Genomic DNA, 20477 nt, shown 5'->3' with positions numbered 1-20477 from the left:
TTCATTCTACTATCTGAAAATTTGTAAACGCTCGCCAGATAAAAATCTCACTATATGAACCATGTAATTATTCTTAGGGGACATATGTCCCAGAATAAAGTTATTTTTTCATTTCATTTCATAAGCTAAACTTTCACACAAATTCCACTTTTCACTCACTCTAGGTATGTTGTAATTAATTACTTAAATGAAAATTGAAGTAAACAATAACATGAGGGTCTGGAAGGAAGGTTATAAACATAAAGGCTTATACAACAAGTTGCTGAGAAAATCCGCTAGGGACTCTTGTGCATTTAACGTTTAACATGACTTCAAATAGGGCTGCTCACAATCTTATACTTATAACATTTAACATGGCTAAACATTTAACATAACATCATGAATACCCCTAGTATCTAGAGTTTGAACTGAAAGTCACACGACACACCGCCGGATCATATCTTCTGGCAACTTACTCCTTTCCTTATATTTTATCCTCAAAGGTTTTCAACATAATACATTACTTTACACTATACCGATGGGAAATAAGTTAAACCAACTGTCCATAGATTATTTTCACTAGTTCAGATAAAAAAAAATACATAGACATGCTTAAAAAAAAAAAAATTCCAGTAAGAGAAGAAAACAAACACTCCAGAAAGACGATATGCACACACCTATATCTACACATTATCAGTGCACTGAGAAAATATGACACTTCTGTGATTCCCAGCTCTTGCAAGTTTATCTTAAAATGAAAAGTGTTTCGAAATTCTCCTATACCAACGATAAAATAAAAAAAGAAGGGACTTACAATAAACAAAAAAGCATTCTAATGAGCCATATTAAAAAAGAATACATTACATTTTGAAACCTGGCATAGAGCTAATTACACTGTCATAGTTGCAGGTTTACAATTTCAGGCGCTTTTTAAATATTGCTCGATTTAACTATCTTAAAGTCTCCTCTTCCCGTTTTAAGCTAATATTTCAAAAGTGATATAGTTGCTCCCTGGGGATGGGGCGGGTCCGGTGGGGAATGATTGCCTTTTTTTGTGTTGTGATCTCTTGTGAGATTGTGACATATCGTACATCGACCAACCTACTAGTTATAATTGTCTGTTTAAAAAGTGAGATAAGTAAGGCAACCACGGAGGGCGGGAGTGGACGGTTTCACGCCGTTTTTCAATTTCAGGCGCTTTTTACTTTACGGTTTCTTAAATCTCGGATAATATTAATAATTATTTATATGTATATATTGTTGACCGTAAGTTAAGTATCAGCGAAAGCCAAATGTCAAAAAAAAAAGAGAAGAAGGAATAAGATGTAACACGTGTGAACTGCTGTAACATACTGGCTTTATTGGGTTCAGCACATCTTTATATATACACATGATCAGCTGATCTCCTCAGTCAGCTGACATCGAAGTACCAGCTGACTGTAACTCGTAAAGATTTAAATATATGAAGATGGTCAGGATTGCGGTAGAAAAAAAGAACAAATAGTTTAAAACTATCAGGGCTAAAAAGAAAACTGAGAATATTAGTACAATAAGGTAATTTAAGCTTGTGTAATTACCTTATTGTAATATTCTCAGTTTTCTTTTTTTTTTTTATGTATCTTTTTAGCCCTGATGATGCCCTGCAAAGTGGGGCGAAACGTCGGACATGTTATTTTTTTGACCGCAACCCTGACCATCTTATTATATTTATATTAATAATTATCCCTTGCACCAGAAAAGTTAACCTTCGAATCTGACGGTAAACTTTACCGGCCAATGATATCCTGTTAAACTGAGTTTGAGATTAATCAACGTTTAACCCGGTAGGAGTGTTCTAATTTTTGTCCTTAAGAGGTGTCCCGAGAGCTTTTATCTCCTGGTTGATGAATTCTATTATTATTATTTTTTTTTATATATAATTGAATGTGATAATGATGAAAACTATTTAAGATTACTTTTAATGCAATTTAAAATTGTTTAAATACAATTAAAGTGTAGTATTCCCATCAGGGGCTGAAGAATCCTAATTTCGTAAAAGATCTAAACTTCACGAACTTCCTGTCTCGGTTCATGATTTAAAAAAGAAACGCATGAGGTTTTCAGGTGAGCAAAATACTCTACAGATAAAAATTTTAAAAAAGGATAAACGACTGATATGGAATTTTCATACAAGACTGAAAACACAGGAAACTACTCGTCGATTCCGACTATTACAACATTTACTAGACAAACGGTCCAAACTTCCAATCCATTACAAAAGACTGATCTACATGACTATTATAGGCCTATCTGGACATACGGAGTTGAGCTTTGGGGCTTCACTAAACCATCAAATTCCTCTCGAATTCAATCCTTACAGTCCAAACTCCTTCGGAAAATCCTTAATGCTCCTTTGTCACAAATCAAATCATCCATCAGGACCTCAATGTCCCATATGTTGCCGATTTGGCCAGAACCAGATTCCAATCCTTCCATAATAAACTTCCCAACCACCCAAACCAACTCGTTTCTAACCTGGCTTCTCCTTCACTACCTAATAATCCTCCTAGGCGTCTGAAAAGAAGATGACCTCGAGATCTTCTCCTTTAGAAGTGTTTTTGGAGTTCTATCAATGGGTAGATTCTCCACATGTTTGTGTCATGTCATAATATCACTTACAGCAAATTTACTTGATGTGTATATATGTATACAGTTTTAATAATAATAATAATAATAAAAAAAAAAAAAAAAAAAAAAAAAAAAGGATGCCACTTTAGGAGTGCACTAGTGAGAGAAATTCTCAGTATTACCATTGCACAAGGGCAACAGAGCAAAACTGAATCGAGTAAAGCTGGAGAGGTTAAAGAGGGAGCAACACAAACAAACGGTAATAACATCAAAGAGTTTAAGGAAGGTAGACAATATTACAATACAGATGTAATACCTCTCCCGGGTACAACGAACCCGCGATAATATTTATACTATTATAATATATCAATATTATTTATATAATATTTGTATCTTCTTATGAATAAACAAAGTAAGAAATATCGAAAGTAAGATTCATTACGTTAGTAGCGGATCGTTGCAGAACCGTTCGGACGCTATCTTTACCCAGTGAACTAACATTACGTAATTCATTACAATAAACAATACAGCCGTCGAACAAAGAACTGAGTCACAGCCGTATCACTAAGCCAGGCAGGAATTCGAAACATGATCTAACGAGTTAAAAATGAAACATGATATATATATATATATATGAACAAAATGGTATGACAGGGCATGGGGAAAATTTTGAACCAGGTAATATTTATCGTAGTGATTAAATAACTAAGCATAATTTTTACTGGTTTATTATAAAATTGTTAAAAAAAAAAAATAATTCAAGGCACTCTCATTAGATCAGTATAACAATCTATTACTCCTACGAAGATAAACATCATCAACTACTTTATAGTCCATTAAATTAGCTTCTATATTACTGCTAATAGACATCTGTAAGTTAAATGCTTTTTGAGATATAGATTTTTCAAAATAAATTCACTGATTTGTTCTGTGCAGTTTATTTTATGAATGAATTGTTGCTTTTGTTAAAAAGCTAGATCTCGAGAACTATTTAACGTAAATATCTCTTTTAGGGCTCATATTTTAGCAAATTTGCTCATCTTTAAGTGACGTTCTCGTAGGTTTTCTTGTGATGTAGTTTTTAAGATACAGAGCTCCGAATGAAAAATTAGTTTTTTTTTATCGCTTTGAAACAGCCGCCACTTTTAATCCCCCTACCTATACCTGGCAGACTCATCAGTTTTGACTAGTAATTATACATAGTTTACATTAAGTAATCAAAAATTGGGGTGAAATAACTGCCTTTTTTCTCCTCTTGGGCTCTTGTACTATTCTTACTTGGACATATTACGCAGCCCCCAATTGATTTGAGACACTTGCACGAGATATGTTGAGCGTTTCTGCGATATCCCGTGTCGTCGAGTGAGGATTGTCTGTGACCAATGCTTGAATTCGGTCATCATCAACAGTTGAAGTACGACCCGAGCGCTTTGCGCCTTCTAAGTCAAAATTTCCGGTTCTGAACCGAGCAAACCACTTACGGACGGTGCTTTCTCCTAAGGCATCATCACCATACACACTGCAAATTTTGTTAACCGTCTATGCAGCGGATTTTCTTTTCGGTAATAAAAAATCATTAAATGTCGAAAATGAATTTTTTTCTCTTCCATTTTGAGCAAGCAAAATACCACTTAAAGATAAGGAATCTCTGTTAATACTGATGCATAAAAGCACCTTAACTAATACTTTTTTTAAATATGTAAACATTATTGTATATACGTATATATAGTTGACCGTAAAAATTGATATATAAGAAGATAGTCAGGGTAACGGTAAAAAGTGAGCCCTGATGAACCCCTGCAAAGTGGGGCGAAACGTCGGAAAATAAATAGTTGTAAACTATTTTCGTTTCTCCTTTCACCGCAACCCTGACCATCTTCTTATATATGTAAACATTATTGACCAAGTAAACATGATTTTATAAACACAGAGAGGATTAAATTGAAATATTGAAAAAACGCTACGAACTTATTTTACAACCCAACATATTTATAATTACATCATGACGAGATGTAACCGCTGAGGAGAGAAGACAAAGAGGAATGAAGGCTAATAGATGCAAATGGAAGCAGAGCTAGCGGGCAGATCAAAGGGGACCCTCTTTGTAGTGTGGTCGTGGGGCGGCGTCACTAACCTTCACTACAATCTACACTAGATCTGTCGCAACAGATCGCCAGTTGTCTTCATATACTGAGCCAATGGTCGCTTTATTAGTCGCTGTCCAGAACAAAACGGACCCTTCTTCCCAACCACTTACGATGTAGCCAAGTAAATACTAGTACAAGAGTCCAGGAGAAGAAAAAAGGCAGTTATCTCACACCAATTTTCGATTACTTTAATGAAAACTATGTATAATTACTAGTCAAAATTGATGAATCTGCCAAGAATAGTTAGGGGATTAAAAAATTGCGGCTGTTTCAAAACATTAAAAATAATTAATTTTTTATTCGGAGCTCAATATCTTAAAAAGTAGGAACAACACAAAAAAACCTAAGAGAACTTCATTTAAAGAAGAGTAAATTTGCTAAAATATGAGCCCTAATAGAGTTATTTACATTAAATAGTTCTCGAGATATAGCTTTTTAAAAAGAAACATTTCATAAAAATGTTGTATGGGACGTACTGAAAGATCAGTAGTTAGTGAATTTATTTTGAAAATTCGATTACTCAAAAACCATTTGACGAACAGATGTCTATTAGCACTCAAATTAAAGCTAGTTTAATGAGCTATAAAGTAGTTTATGATGTTTATCTTCGTAGGAGTAATAGTTTTCATGAAATTTGCTAATATTAATTGATTTATTGTTTTACGGACAAATTTATATTCATATGTGAATATCATAAAAACTACTACTCCTACGAAGATAAACATTATCAACTATTTTATAGTTAATTTAACTAGCTTTAATTTGAGCGCTGGCAGACATCTGTACATCAAATGGTTTCTGAAATGCAGCTTTTCATAAATCAAATTTATCGTCCGAACAACTATAAATAAATTTATTTTAGGATATATCATGAAAAATACTATTTATACGAAGATAAACATCATAAACTACTTTATAGTACATTAAACTAGCTTTAATTTGAGTGCTAATAGACATCTGTACGTCACATAGTTCCTGAGATATACATTTCTCAATATAAATTAACTTTCAGTAGATTTTTAAGAAATTTTGCTTTTCTATATCTCGAGAACTATTGGACGTAAATAGCTCTTTTCGGGCTAATATTTCAGCAAATTTACTCTTCTTTAAATAATACGTTCTTAGGTTTCTAGTGTTGTTGGTAGTTTTTAAGATATAGAGCTCCGAATGAAAAATTAGTGTTTTTTAAGGTTTAGAAACAGACGCCAATTTTTATTCCCCCTACCTATACTTGGCAGACCCATCAGTTTTTACTATTAATTATACATAGTTTTTATTGAAGTAATCAAAAATTGGGGTGAGATAACTGCCTTTTTTTCTTCCCGGCTCTTGTACTAAGGTAGGCACGTTGCGATACTTCAACTGATGTATAGATACCCAATGCGGATGAAAATTATCGATACCTTTATGGATCGATGACCGAAACAAAAACTCTGCGGTGAGCTTATTACAACTTTCACTTACCAGCCCCCTTTCGTTTCCCTGGGTTTTGTGTATTTGGTCGATGTATCGATTAGTTCGTGAATGACAAGGAAAGGTGAAAATTTAGAACAAAAACGAATTTTGTCACGGTTTCGAAATCTATCAACAGAAAGAAGTGCGTGGTCATGATTTGTTATTTATTATTATTATGTTTTTTTATTCTTTCTCGATCTTTATTTTACTTTAAATAAATCCTCATTATGTTCTTTTTAAATTATTAATGAATAAAAAAATCATTTGATAGAACCAGTAATATTTTTTTCTAATTTTTCATAAACAGATAAATTGGTTACCGTATAGTAACCATGAAAAAAATGTATAGTTTATGAGCTATGCACCAAAAATTCTTAATTTTGTACACCAGGCCAGCCTATAACCTTCTCGGGAAAGTCCTGAACATTCCGAGTAAGGTGAAATGAAATTCAAATAGTAATGATTATTTTTATAGAGCCAAGGTTTCGCGCCACTTTGCAGGGCTTCGTCAGGGCTAAAAAGATACTGACCCTTATCATAAGTAAAAAAACTAAATGGAATATTACAAGGGTATACAATGAAACGTAAAAATTAAATAAGAATAATAAAAGGTTATATACAATAAATGAAAACAGAAATAGTAACAGATAAAAAGAAGAAATATAAAAGAAAGTACAAACTAAGAGATGAAAAAGGTAGATAAGAACAAAATCAAGAATAAAGGAAGAAAATGAACGAGACAGAATTCATACCTGTTTTGACAGAGGTCAAAGTCAGAATGAACCGTTTGTATTGGGAGGAGTGGCGATGGTAGCTAAGTACGTTAAATTTGAAAATAATTTTAAAGTGAACAGTGTAGAAAATATTAAAATTAAGTAAACAATAAAAAAAGAGAGAAAGGGGGAAAAGAAGGAAACAAAGTCATGTTCTTGTGTTATATATTACAAATGTTTATAATTATTATTGTATGCTTACTTATCGTGAGATTAAAAATATTGTCTGATCAGACTAAAATAAGTATGCTGTGTGACTAGCAGTCCAATGTTTTTAATAAAACTTTTCCCCCTTTCCTAAAATACATAATAGGGGTGGAAGAAATATTTAACAAAAAATAAATAAATAAATTAAAAAAAAAACAATTATAATTGTACACGGATAGAAAACACACAGAAGAGATAAAGTTAAAAGAATGGGATAAAATGAATATAAATGATTAAATTAATTAACTTTTATATATTAGATTTACCGCTATAAACTAAATAGATACAATAATCAAATATATTAATTTATATCAAACTTTCAATTTTATTCGATAAATCTATCTACATTCGAGAATCTACCAATCGCTAAGGATTGCCGGGCCTGATAGTACATTGATAAATAAGAACTTTAAAAAAATTGTATATGATAGTGCCTGTAAAAAATAAAATAAATATACAGTTTGAGAAATGTCCTGCCTTACTCGAGCTGGTATTAATCGGCCCAAGATTCCATCACGCCGAACCTCCGGATGGCGTAGACCTTCGACTAGTGGACAATGACTAGTTTTTTGCACTAGACAGCAGGTAGGGTGTGGTGGACCGAATCGCAGGTGAGCAAAAACAGAACTGCCGGTAGTCAAATGCAAATCTACTGTGTAAACAGCAGAGGGAGAGACCCTCCTAACCACAGGGCAATACCAAAGGGAAAAAAAAAGAAACATAATAGTGTCTGTATAGGACCCTTATGAATATATCACTTAGTCAAGAGTAAAAAAAAAAATACAAAAAAACACTTGACTCCAAACATTGTCGCAGGTAGGAAAAAAATCTATTAACATGATAGAATTAATTTGACACTTTTATTTCCCCCTTTTAATGATGGCGTAATAATAAAGCTTTTAAGTTTTTTAACGACAGATGTCTTTATCGAAGCATACAACACTTTTAACTCAGTTAAGCACTGAATACATTATCAATTGATGAATTTTCTATCGATAGCCTATACATAAAAAATTAATGTAAACCTATTTCTCGGTCAACCATGGTGGGTGGTCAAGTTTTTAGTTTTGAAGGGACCACCACTCAATGAAAAAGTCAACCCCGGCCAAATTCGAACCGGCGCCTCTATAGTTCCTAGGAGGCAAAGATCTGCGCCTCAACCACCTCACATACTTACCTATGTATGGAATATATAGTATTGCGATAATGAAAAAATTGGAATTAAAGTTTTCGACTGAAATACATGTTTTGAGGTCCCCTAATTCCAAAACTCTTAGTCTCAAAAACCGGTTTGTTTGTTTTTGAACAGCCTATCTAAAAAAAAAAAAAAATTGTACGAAACCTAAAATTACACATTTAAGACGGGTATATACCTGGGAATTGACAGAAACTTCATAGAATCGATTATTGACTTCTTTTTTTCGATTCTCTAAAAAACGATTTTAATTAAACTCAGTATATTTTCGATATTTAATACATACAATATACCAGGGATGTGACAGTAACGTTTTCTCTAAAAATCGACTACTGGAAGTGCCAGTTTGTAAAATCGATTTTTTACTTCTTTTTTTTCGATTTTCTCTAAAACGGCCATAACTATTTAGGTTAAACTCGGCAAATCAATGAAAAAATAATTTATCTTTAATATAAGATAGGTTTTATTCTCCTTGAAATAGATTAATAGGGATTAAATGCTAAATTTTCAAAAAATCTTCATGTAAAGTAACTTTAATTTTGTTCATTTGAAAAAAAATAAAAAGTTTTTATTATTAGCAATAATATAAAATGTAAAAAATAAGAAATATGAAAGAATATTATGAATAACTAAAAGAGAAAAATAGATAAATCAGATTCGAAGAGTAAATGCCGAGACCGCACGATTTTTCGCGATAGCATGACACTGCTTCATTTGTTAAAATATTGTATTCTTGACAGGAATCAAATTTATTTATTTATATTTCTGAAAATTTGATCTACTGCTGTAACTATTATGTCTGTGGTTTCATTTTACATTGCTATCTAATGATAAATCCTTTTAATTTGTTTAACGAGTCGCACCTGAGCAGTGGATCACGGGAGAGGGGAAGTCTGAGAGAGTGAGTTGGGGAGAATAAATTTGTCAATTGAATGAAAAAAATAATTATCAAATGGAATCAAACTGTAAAATAGAAAAGAAAACAAAAATTAAAATATTTGTATTTAGTGTGTAGACAATTTTTGATTGTAAAAGGAAACTGTAAGGGAAAAAATGTATTGTATATATGTCCGATGATGGATTCATTGGTATGTTGTGTAAAGCATATACATAAAAAATACAAATTTTTGTCTTCTCTGGTCTTTGGATATTTATTTGCAAAAATTACAAAAATAATAATAACTTCAGCACGAGCTCAATGAACTACACAAAATTTTGGTAAGTATTATTAAAAGATAATATTTACACTGAACCATAATTATTTACCGCTCGGAATTTAACGAAATCTAATTAAGAGGATTTTTTTTGAAGTTTATAAAATTTTAAAATAATATATTTCATTTTCCAATTGTCATCAAAGGTTGACAACTGGTTAATAATAACGCAAATAAATGATAAGCATTACAAAACAATTATTTAATTAAAATATTTGGCAAATTGCGATATCCTCTATCTCCTATGGCTATTGTCAAGTGAGGAAAACCAGTTTTTGTTTATCTATCTGGGTCATCGGATGGTATACGCGCGTGGCAGTGAACTCCAACTGTCATTAGAAAGTATTTACAAAATAATAAATGGAATATGGTCCGGGTTCCGTAAAAAAAAAAAAAATTATATATTAATTATTTAACTATTCCTAGCTTAATCACTATTTGATTATTTTTTTGTACCGCACCCGGACCATATTACATTAATTAATAATACACACGGTCAATCATTGATCTTCCAGTATTTTTTATTTTTTTATTTAATGTAATTTACAACTGTACAAATCATAAATACAATAAGTAAATTTATGGACTGTTTTATTTACCCTTGAAAATCTTGGGAAGGAATCACCCGTTAGTGTTACTTCAAGCATTAATTTAAATTAGAAGGTCCCGTAGCCATCTTCTTTTTTGACGCCTCGGAGGATTATCAGGGATTGTTAAGGATAATATTCTAAGAACTAATTAGGATGGGTAAGGAGTTTGGAATGAAGAGACGCATATCAGTTTTGGGCCAAATCTGCAACGAATGGGATGTAAGGTTTCCATTTACCTCTCCTGTTTATTTTTTACCTAATATTTTACAGTTACTTCTTATTGTTTATCATTTTATTTTCACTTATATTTACATATTTTAACCCTAAATTAATTTAATAGTTTTAATTAATTACTTTCTTATTATTCTATTATGTCAAATATTTTTTAATTGTTTTTTTGTATCTCTTATCCTTGATGAAACTCTACAGAGTGGAGCGAAACGTCGGGAAATAGTTATAAACAATGTTTTTGTTTTCTTCTGACCGCAGCCCGACCATCGTCTTCATAATTTGAAATAATACAGTCAATCCTTTATATGTATAATTAAAAATAAATAATCAGTTTCTGATATAATATATTCTTATTAATTCTTCGAGGGTGGTCAACTATAATGAAAAGATGAATTCTTTTGATCCTATACTCTCAATATATTTTTTTAACTCTCCGACGTTTCGGCCCTTAGGCCATTATCAAGGAGACAACCTTATAATATGTCATATCATTAAAATAGTTTTCTAATGCATAAGCTAACAATAAAAATATATACTTCTAATGCATTACTATTAATTTTATAACACTTTACGTCTTTACACAATTAGACTGATTACAACAATTATTAATAAAATTTAATATTAGTTGTCTCCTTGATAATAACCAAAGGGCTGAAACGTCGCAGAGGTAATAAAAAGTTTTTGTAAAAAAAAAAAACATGATTTACTCACCATGATTGAAGTAATTTTTTGTTTCTTTCTTTAGGATGAACCACATTTTAAATTCTGGAAAATTAAAAAAAAAATTAGTACGAAAATACCACAAAAAACACTAATTCATAATGAAACTAAATGAGGAAAGAGAAAAGAGCAAAAGACAGGAAACTGCTCGTCATTCCGGCTAATACAACATTTACTAGACAAACGGTCTAAACTTCCAATCCATTACAAAAGACTGATCTATATGGCTGTAAGAAGGCCTATCTGGACGTACTGTGTTGAGCTTTGGGGCTCTACTTGGGACCATCGAATTCTCGAAACCTTCGAATTCCTTTCGTATCCTATCCTTGCAATCCAAAATCCTCAATCCTCCTTATTTCGTTATAAAACCATCTATAAAGACCTAAATGTCCCTTATGTAACCGATCAAGCCCGAACCAGATATCATTCCTTCCATTATAAACTCCCTAACCACCCAAACCCACTTGTTTCTAACCTTGCTTCCTCTTCCATTCCTGATAACCCTGTACTCTAACTAAAGCTAGTTAAATTTACTACAAAATAGTTAGTCATGTTTATCTTTGTAGAAGTACTAATTTTTATTATATTTGACAAAATAAACAAGCAAGTTGTTAATTTATAGTCGTTTGTATAAAATGTTAGATTTTTGATAAAATATATCTCTAGATCCATAAGACGCACATATGTCTGCCAACACTCAAAATAAAGGAAATTTAACTTGCTATAAAGTAGTTTATGGCACTTATCTTCGTAGGGATAGTAGTTTTTATATGAATATAAATGTGGCAAATTAAAATTTTTTCCGAACAACTATAAATCAATTTATTTTAGCACATTTCATGTAAACTATTACTTCTACGAAGATAAACATTATAAACTACCTTATAGCTGATTAAACTAGCTTTAATTTGAGTGCTAATAGACATCTGTACGTCAAATGGTTTTTGAGATATAAATTTTTCATAAATCAAACTTATCGTTCGCACAACTATAAATCAATTTATTTTAGCAAATATCATGAAAACTACTATTTCTACGAAGGTAAAGTTATTATAAAAACTTCTATATAGCTCATTAAACTAGCTTTAATTTAAGTGCTAATAGACATCTGTACGTCACATAGTTCCTGAGATATAGATTTCTCAAAATAAATTAACTAACTAGTAATCTTTCAGTAGATTTTTAAGAAATTTTGCTTTTTAAAAAGCTATATCTCGAGAACTATTGGACGTAAATAGCTCTTTTAGGGCTAATCTTTCAGCAAATTTACTCTTCTTGAAATAATGCGTTCTTAGGTTTTCTAGTGTTGTTGGTAGTTTTTAAGATATAGAGCCCCGAATGAAAAATTAGTGTTTTTTAAGGTTTCGAAACAGCCGCCAATTTTTATTCCCCCTACCTATACTTGACATATTCATCAGTATTGACTAGTAATTATACATAGTTTTCATAAAAGTAATCAAAAATTGGGGTGAGATAACTGCCTTTTTTTTTTGTTGCTTTTTAAAAAGCTATATCTAGAAAACTATTGTACGTAAATAACTCTATTAGGGTTCATATTTAAGCAAATTTACTCTTCTTTAAATAACGTTCTCTTTGGTTTTCTTGTGTTGTTCCTACTTTTTAAGATATAGAGCTCCGAATGAAAAATTAATGTTTTTTTTATCGCTTTCTAAACAGCCGCCATTTTTTATTCCTCCTACCTACACTTGGCAGACTCAACAATTTTGACTAGTAATTATACATAGTTTTCATTAGAGTAATCAAAAATTGGGGTGAGATAACTGCCTTTTTTCTCCTCTTGGGCTCTTGTACTAATATAGGATACATTCCATAGAGATAATGTAGGACTAAATACATACTTGAATACAATCCATAGAGATAATGTAAGACTAAATACATAGAGGGCAGTGGGGCGCGGGGTCACTGCACGGTGCTCTGTAGTTATTGATTTAGCGGAGCGGATGTTTGTGGAGCGGCTAATAGAAGTCTAGACTAGACTGCTTGGCTCCTTACTGTCACCATTCCGACAGCTTTTCCAAAACTTTTCGAAAATCAAAATGGTTAATTAATAATATTTTTAAATATAATGACGAAAAAGCCTTGGTTCATGTAAAATATGCCACTATCACAGAAAGGAGTTGAAGTCATGTTTAGACCATTTGGTAGCGTCCAATTCATGATGTAGAGTAGGGTAAATTTTCAGAAACATTAGAAGTATTTATAATCTTTTGTTAAATATAATGAGTATTGGATTGTGAGCAGCCCTATTGAAAGTCATGTTAAATGCATAAGAGCTCCTAGCGGATTTTTTGAGCAACTCGTTTTATAACCTTTCTTTTTAAAACTTCATGTTAATGTTTAATTCTAAGTTTTGATTAAAACAATTTATTACAACATGATTAAAGTAGGGTAGAAGTTATGTGAAGGTTTGGCAACTGAGTGCCTTGTTGATCTTCTGACTTATGATGAAGAAAATCATGATGAGCTAATTATTATTATTATTATTAGATTAATTTTTATTAATACATTTGTTTGAGAGTGGTTTAGTTTATTTAAAAACAATTTTTATCCTTTTTCTCAACTTTATTCTTTTTAAAACTTCCAACGTTTCGACCACTTAGGTCATCTTCAAGGATACCTACAAACAGCTCATTTTAATTATTTTTATTACAATTTCATTATTTCCTTCACCTACATACTAATTTTTTTGTCTTACCTTTACTTTGTTTTCATTTTTTCTTCTAAAATTCTTAAAATGCCGGCTAATTGCCTTTGTCCCATCTTTAAATAATTAATCATTAAAATAATATCATAATAACATTATACATTTTTTTTTTTTTTTTTTTTTTAAATAGATTCCTACTTACAAATTCTTCTATACAATTCTTTCCCAAATTTAAAACTTTTACTAACCAAAAAGTAAAAAGTAACCTAAAAAGGTTAGTAAAAGTTTTAAATTTGGGAAAGAATTGTATAGAAGAATTTGTAACTAGGAGCCTATTTTTTAAAAAAAACAAATAATTTATTATGATATTATTTTAATGATTAATTATTTAAAGATGGGACAAAGGCAATTAGCCGGCATTTTAAGAATTTTAGAAGAAAAAATGAAAGTAAAGGTAAGACAAAAAAATCAGTATGTAGGTGAAGGAAATAATGAAATTGTAATAAAAATAATTAAAAGGAGCTGTTTGTAGGTATCCTTGAAAATGACCTAAGTGGTCGAAACGTTGGAAGTTTTAAAAAGAATAAAGTTGAGAAAAATGATCAAAATTGTTTTTATATAAATTATTATTATTGTCATCCGTTGCTTTATTAGTTTTAAAAAGATTCAAAACAATACTAATACAATCAAAACACAAACTACGAGCAAGTATCATGTACAATACTACATTGCTTGTTTCTATGACAACAAACAAAATGGTGACGAGCTAAGTTGTTCAGCTTCGTGACGTCATCCTCCATTTAGCAGACCAATTAACAGACTTTCAACCATGTTATATGTTATAACATGATAAAACATTTCTCCATTTAACATGAGTTTTTGAGTTTTTCATTTAAAACCGCTTTTTACATAAAATTTTGCTATTGGCTAAAAAAAAATTCTTTTGAATAGAGAATTATTTAAATTGTTCGATGTTCAAGGCTGAGTACTGCATGAATTTTTCTTTTCAAGTTTTTTTTTTTTTTATTTATAATTTTGTATTGTAAACCTACCGACTGACCTAGGTATTCTCTTACCCCTGTTGAGCAGGGCTTCCTTGGACTACATCTGGACAAACGACTGACAAGAAATCCTCACACAAGACCTGAAAAGATAGGAAACTAAACGTCGATTCCGACTATTAAAATACTAAATAGACAAACGGTCTAAACTTCTATAAATTGAACTACATGAGTGTAATAAGACCTATTATAGCGGATTTGAGCTTTGTGGCTCCACTAAACCTATGAATTCCTCTCGTTTCAATAGAAAATTCAAATAAAATCATTTATTGTTTCATATGTAACCGATCTAGCCCGAACCAGATATCACTCCTTCCATTATGAACTCCCTAATCATTCAAAAACACTAGTTTCTAATCTTATTCCTCTTCCATTCCTGACAATCCTCCGAGGTGCCTGAAAATAAGATGGCCTCGAGAACATCTGATGTAGTAATGTTATTAGAATGCTACTGATGGGTAATTTTTCTACATGGCTGTATCATACCATCAAATTTACTAGTTAATTAAGTTGTAAATGTCTATAAATAAATAAAAAAAATATTGTAGATTACTTCAGTTTATTCAAACATGTTTGTCCCCAATATTAGGATAAAACATTAACATGGAAATGTGAATGTCAAGAACTTTGCAGTCACCTGTCCTCGTTTGTTTTACAAAGTTTCACGGTCAAAACTTTATTTTCTGGGTTCGCGATTTTTATACTCTGTGCCCGAAACAATAACTAACTTCTTGAATAAATAAATGAGAAAATTTGTATATTTACTATATTTTCAAAAGATATTCTTTCTTTTAGAAGTTTCTATGATATTTACCAAGATAAATTCACAAAATTCGATTTTTCGTTATTTTTAAAAGAAAAATTGCTGTTTGAACTACTCTATCTCTGTAAGAATAGAAGGGAGTAGAAGGGATTCATTGAGCTCCATGAGGGAGCTACAAATTATAGCATTTTTAAAAAATTTGGAAGGAGATAGTTCAATTTTTGTTTATTCAACTTAATTATAGTTACAAATTTCAAGAAATAAAGGAAAAAATAACTATTACTAATAATAAATTTCAATAATAACTATCTATTCCTTAATTTCACGGAGTGGTTATAGCTAGTGCTTGCAGCCGGATTTTGATATCTTCTATTGTTCTAGATGACTCACTTCGGATCAATATTTTGTTATTATTATTGTTTATATTGGAAGGAGGTAGTTGAACGCACGAAGTAAACAATTTGAATATAGTTTTCAATTAATATAGTTTCAATAAATATTTATTCAATATAATTGTCAGGAATAAATGTAAACAACATACAAACATTGAAATGAAGTGAAAAATATATTATTATTCTGCGACTAGGTCCCTTAAGAACAATTATAAAGGTAATTTTAATTTTAAAATAACCTATATTGGCCGAAAACATTGTGGCCACACTGCATTATAACTTATACTAAAATTGTATATAAATAATTTTAAATACAGCGAGGAAAAAATAAATTAATTAAAAAACTAACTGACTAAATACATAAAAAATAAATCAAAAAGGTAGTTATATCTGTACTATTATAATATCGGATTGGATTGTTGGAATAAAAGATCATTAAGTAGAAAGTTTGGTACATGACGTATGATAGAGGGAATGGAGTTCCAGAGATATGCAGCTCGAGTAAAAAACGATTTATCAAGCGCAGCAGTTCGATGAGATGGAGGATTTTTTGGGAATTTGAATTTCAGGTTGTCTTGGATATAGGAGGGGCATTGAGTACTAATTACTTGCAATAAAAAGGAAGCTAGGAAATACTGCCATTGGAAGGATGGATAGAGCCACTTCATCTCGGTGTAATACTGAGTTATGTGCGTATCTCTACTGATCCCGAAAATAAATTAAGATCAACCGAGAGTCCACCATATACCAACTAGCCATAGTCAAAATGCAGGAAAAGAAGAGAGGAAACTAAGGATTGACTGGTTTAAAGTGGAAGGACATAAGGATTCTATTAGATTGCTTCATTGTAGCTCTGCTTAGAAGGGACATTTGGGCAATGTATGGTTTCCAGGATTCAGTTTGATCAAAAGTGATACCAAGATTTTTGACTGACGTATGGAATGAGATAGGAGTATTGTTTAGGATAAGGTTGGGGTCCTAGGAAAGTTTAAGATTTAGTTTATGATATCTTTAGTCTTTTCGTCATTTTAACATTGTAAGCTTATTCCTGTCAAACAGATCCGTTACTTAGGACTACATCTCGACAAACGACTGACATGGAATCCTCATAAAAGACTAAAAAGACAAGAAACTGCTCGTAGATTCCGACTATTGCAACATTTACTAGACAAACGGTCCAAACTTCCAATCCATTACAAAAGACTGATCTACATGACTATTATAAGGCCTATCTGGACATACGGAGTTGAACTTTGGGGCTCCACTAAACCATCTCCAGAATCCAATCCTTACAGTCCGAAATCCTTCGTAAAATCCTTAATGCTCCTTACTTTGTCACAAATCAAGACATCCATCAGGACCTCAGTGTCCCCTATGTTGCCGGTTTGGGCAGAACCAGATACCAATCCTTCCATAATAAACTTCCCAGCCACCCAGAAGATAGCCTCGAGATCTTCTCCTTTAGAAATGTTTTTGGAGTTCTATCAACGGGTAGATTCTCCACATGTTTGTATCATGACATAATATCACTTACAGCAAATTTACTTGATGTGAATATATATGTATACAGTTGTAAATAACAATAAATAAATTATAAAAAAAAAAAATTTAGATTTAAGATTTTGTATCGTAAACCTACCGACTGCCCTATAGTATTCTTTAATAATGTTGCTCTTACCCCTGTTAAACAGGGCTTCCTTAGACTACATATGGACAAACGACTAACTAGGAATCCTCACACTATATAGAAATACCTAGGCAAAAATATAGGCATTTCAAATTGAGGAGTAATTGAAAAAGAACGTAACAGGAGTGAAAAAAAAACAACAACATTTTTTTGGAATCGGGTAAAGGGCTGAAGTTGTCACAACAACGCACCCCTTTTGGCTGTTCGTACAGGCTCATACAGGTTAAATAAATAACACTTATTACCTAGCACTTCAGTAGAGAATTATGTCGAAAAAAAAGTTATATATAAAAAAATGTGAAGTAGAGTTAGCTAATTTGGATTTAGTAGATATCTGGAAGGGGTAGAAAAAAGGGCTGCTCCCCCAGAAAGGGCAGATGCTGCCCGGGCTATTATGTCCTTGGCCCTCCGATAAAAAAAGAATAAAAAACCACCCTTCTGAAAAAAAGCTGGGTGAGCCCCCCTCCTCCGTATTTGTTAATCCTATCGATTGTACAGTCCCCCCGCTGTCCTATTGGCTGTTAACAAAATGGAACCAGCTTCCGTACTGTCATAGCTAGAATCTGGTTTTTAAAAAAAATAATATTATCAGTAAAATCAGGATATTATAAAATTTTATTATATTATACAATGAATAATTATTTGTTTATTGTTCTTTCTGGACCAATTTCGGTGATATAGATATCTGAAGAAATACATTTGAATAGGAAGATAGATTTGAGTATTTAGGTTCTAAGGTAACTAGAATAAATCAAATTAATGAAGAAATAAAAGGTTAAAGGCAAGAAATGCTTGTCATTTTTGAATTTAAAAATTACTTGGCGTTTTTCTGTCGAAAAACTTAAAAGTTAGAATATACAAAACTATTATCCTTCTCAGTTTTTTTATATTTAATTATTTTAAGGCACCAACCACGTATGGGTCATGATTGCCTTCATTTCAAAGGATATACTTGTAATTTAAGAATTTTGGGCAGTACCCTTGTTCAGGGATTCATAGCTACGATTATATTTAAGTGTGAAACTATTGCAAAATGGGGGGGGGGGGGCTGTGGTAAAATTTGATTAAATTTTATGGTAGAGCTTGGAATGATGAAGAAACTCAACTGTTTTTTATGGATGCGAAACCTGTCCTCTAACACTAAGGGAAGAATAGCACTTTAAGGTTTTTGGAAGTAAAGTATAAGTAAAAAAAAATTTTTTTTAATAACTTTATTGAAATTTACAACTGTATATTACATAATACATTTAGTAAATATGGTCTTAGTTAAAATGGAGTGATACAGGCGTGTAAAGCAACTACTCACTGGTAGCACTCTAATGACATTTTACTTTAGCTGGTCTCGAGGCCATCTTCTTTTCAGGCGCCTCGGAAGATTATTTGGAACAAAAGAGGAAGCAAGGTTAGAAACTAGTGAGTTTGGGGGGTTATGGAGTTTATAATGGAAGGATTGATATCTAGTAAGGTTTTTATCGATTATTTTATTTGCGAAAGGAATTCGATGGTTTTAGTCCGAATATATCTTGATGTCATGTAAATATATCTTTTTTTTATTTTTAAATCTTCAAAACTTTGTATATTTGAACAACAGATTACTTTATAACTGATTAACTAGATATACTCCCATAAAAAATCATGGCTTATAAGTTATAAGTTAAGGAATAAAGAAAATCTTGAAATGTCGATCCTAATTAGTACATAACTTAACGGCTGTACAAGAAAACAACTCAATAAGATTTGTTTTGATTACACTGTACAATTTATATTATAAATTAATTTTAAACAAATAATTACCATATCCTCTTAATTAACGACCAATTAATTAACACAACAACTGTGATATTTATTTATATAGAAAGTGTTAGTTGGTTTTATGATCTAACTTGTAGCCATAGTGAAGCTATGTTAAAAACTCTGGAGCGTCCCCAAATTTTGAGTAGATGGACTCCTGTTTACTTTATCGCTATTTTTTTTTTTTGAAAAAAAAAAATCAAAAACCAGAATGGGACAAAATTTTGAATCGCCTAGGAGGATGACAATCTCCACCAAGGACACTAATCATGCCCCATTCTAGATATACCTTAGATAGCCTTTCTTATTAAGGTAAGAATGTAAGCCTCGAAAAATTAGGTAATTTCGAACATTATAAAATTATTAAATAATCGTCTATTTTATTAAAGTATATATTTTTAATTAAAGGGGTTAAGCAATAATTAATAAACATTCTAAAAAAATAATATAAAATAATTATTATAAATATTGAAATATAATTTTTATTATTATATAAGAATAGTTGAGATGTGGATGATGCTTCCATACACATGAATCCTCCATACCAACAGTGTGGGGGTGTGGCATACATGTACACCCCAATGGGAGATCAGTAGATGATAATAGAACTAGGACTATGGAGGGGGGGATATAGGGGGTGCCTTCTGGACCACAACTGCCCAGCAGATTGCCAGGGAGATAGCATCTGGCTACAGTAGGGTATCAGAATGTATCATAGGGCTTCCAGTTACCATTCTTACTGTTAAGAATATATAATAGAACGCGAATATATATATTTTTAAAACGCAAATTTATTGTATAATAGATTTATTTCCAAATAAATATATATACAAAATAACGAATGGTAAGACAAGTATCGCAGATCATCATGAGGTGACCTGTGTGATTTAGGTGCCAAACCTGGAAAAAATGGACAACTGTTTCTGTTAACGCCATGTATAATAATTAAAATGTAAATATTTTGTAATTATTCGTAATGTTTCATTTAGTTTTTTTTTTT

At 31.4% G+C, this 20477-nt stretch overlaps 1 long non-coding RNA gene across 3 annotated transcripts in view; it reads right to left on the bottom strand.

Annotated features, from left to right (window-relative positions):
* The window catches only part of LOC106678805 (uncharacterized), a 408538-nt gene that overhangs the window by 41525 nt on the left and 346536 nt on the right, over positions 1-20477 (bottom strand). For all 3 annotated transcript variants that reach the window (XR_010844071.1, XR_010844072.1, XR_010844073.1), the window contains exon 7: positions 11110-11163. This is a non-coding gene — a long non-coding RNA (uncharacterized lncRNA). The remainder of the gene's footprint in view (positions 1-11109; positions 11164-20477) is intronic.

The sequence above is a fragment of the Halyomorpha halys genome, unplaced genomic scaffold, assembly GCF_000696795.3.
Source record: "Halyomorpha halys isolate HHAL.00 unplaced genomic scaffold, Hhal_1.1 Scaffold11.1, whole genome shotgun sequence".
NCBI lineage: Eukaryota > Metazoa > Arthropoda > Insecta > Hemiptera > Pentatomidae > Halyomorpha > Halyomorpha halys.
This window is presented reverse-complemented; position numbering and strand designations above follow the sequence as displayed.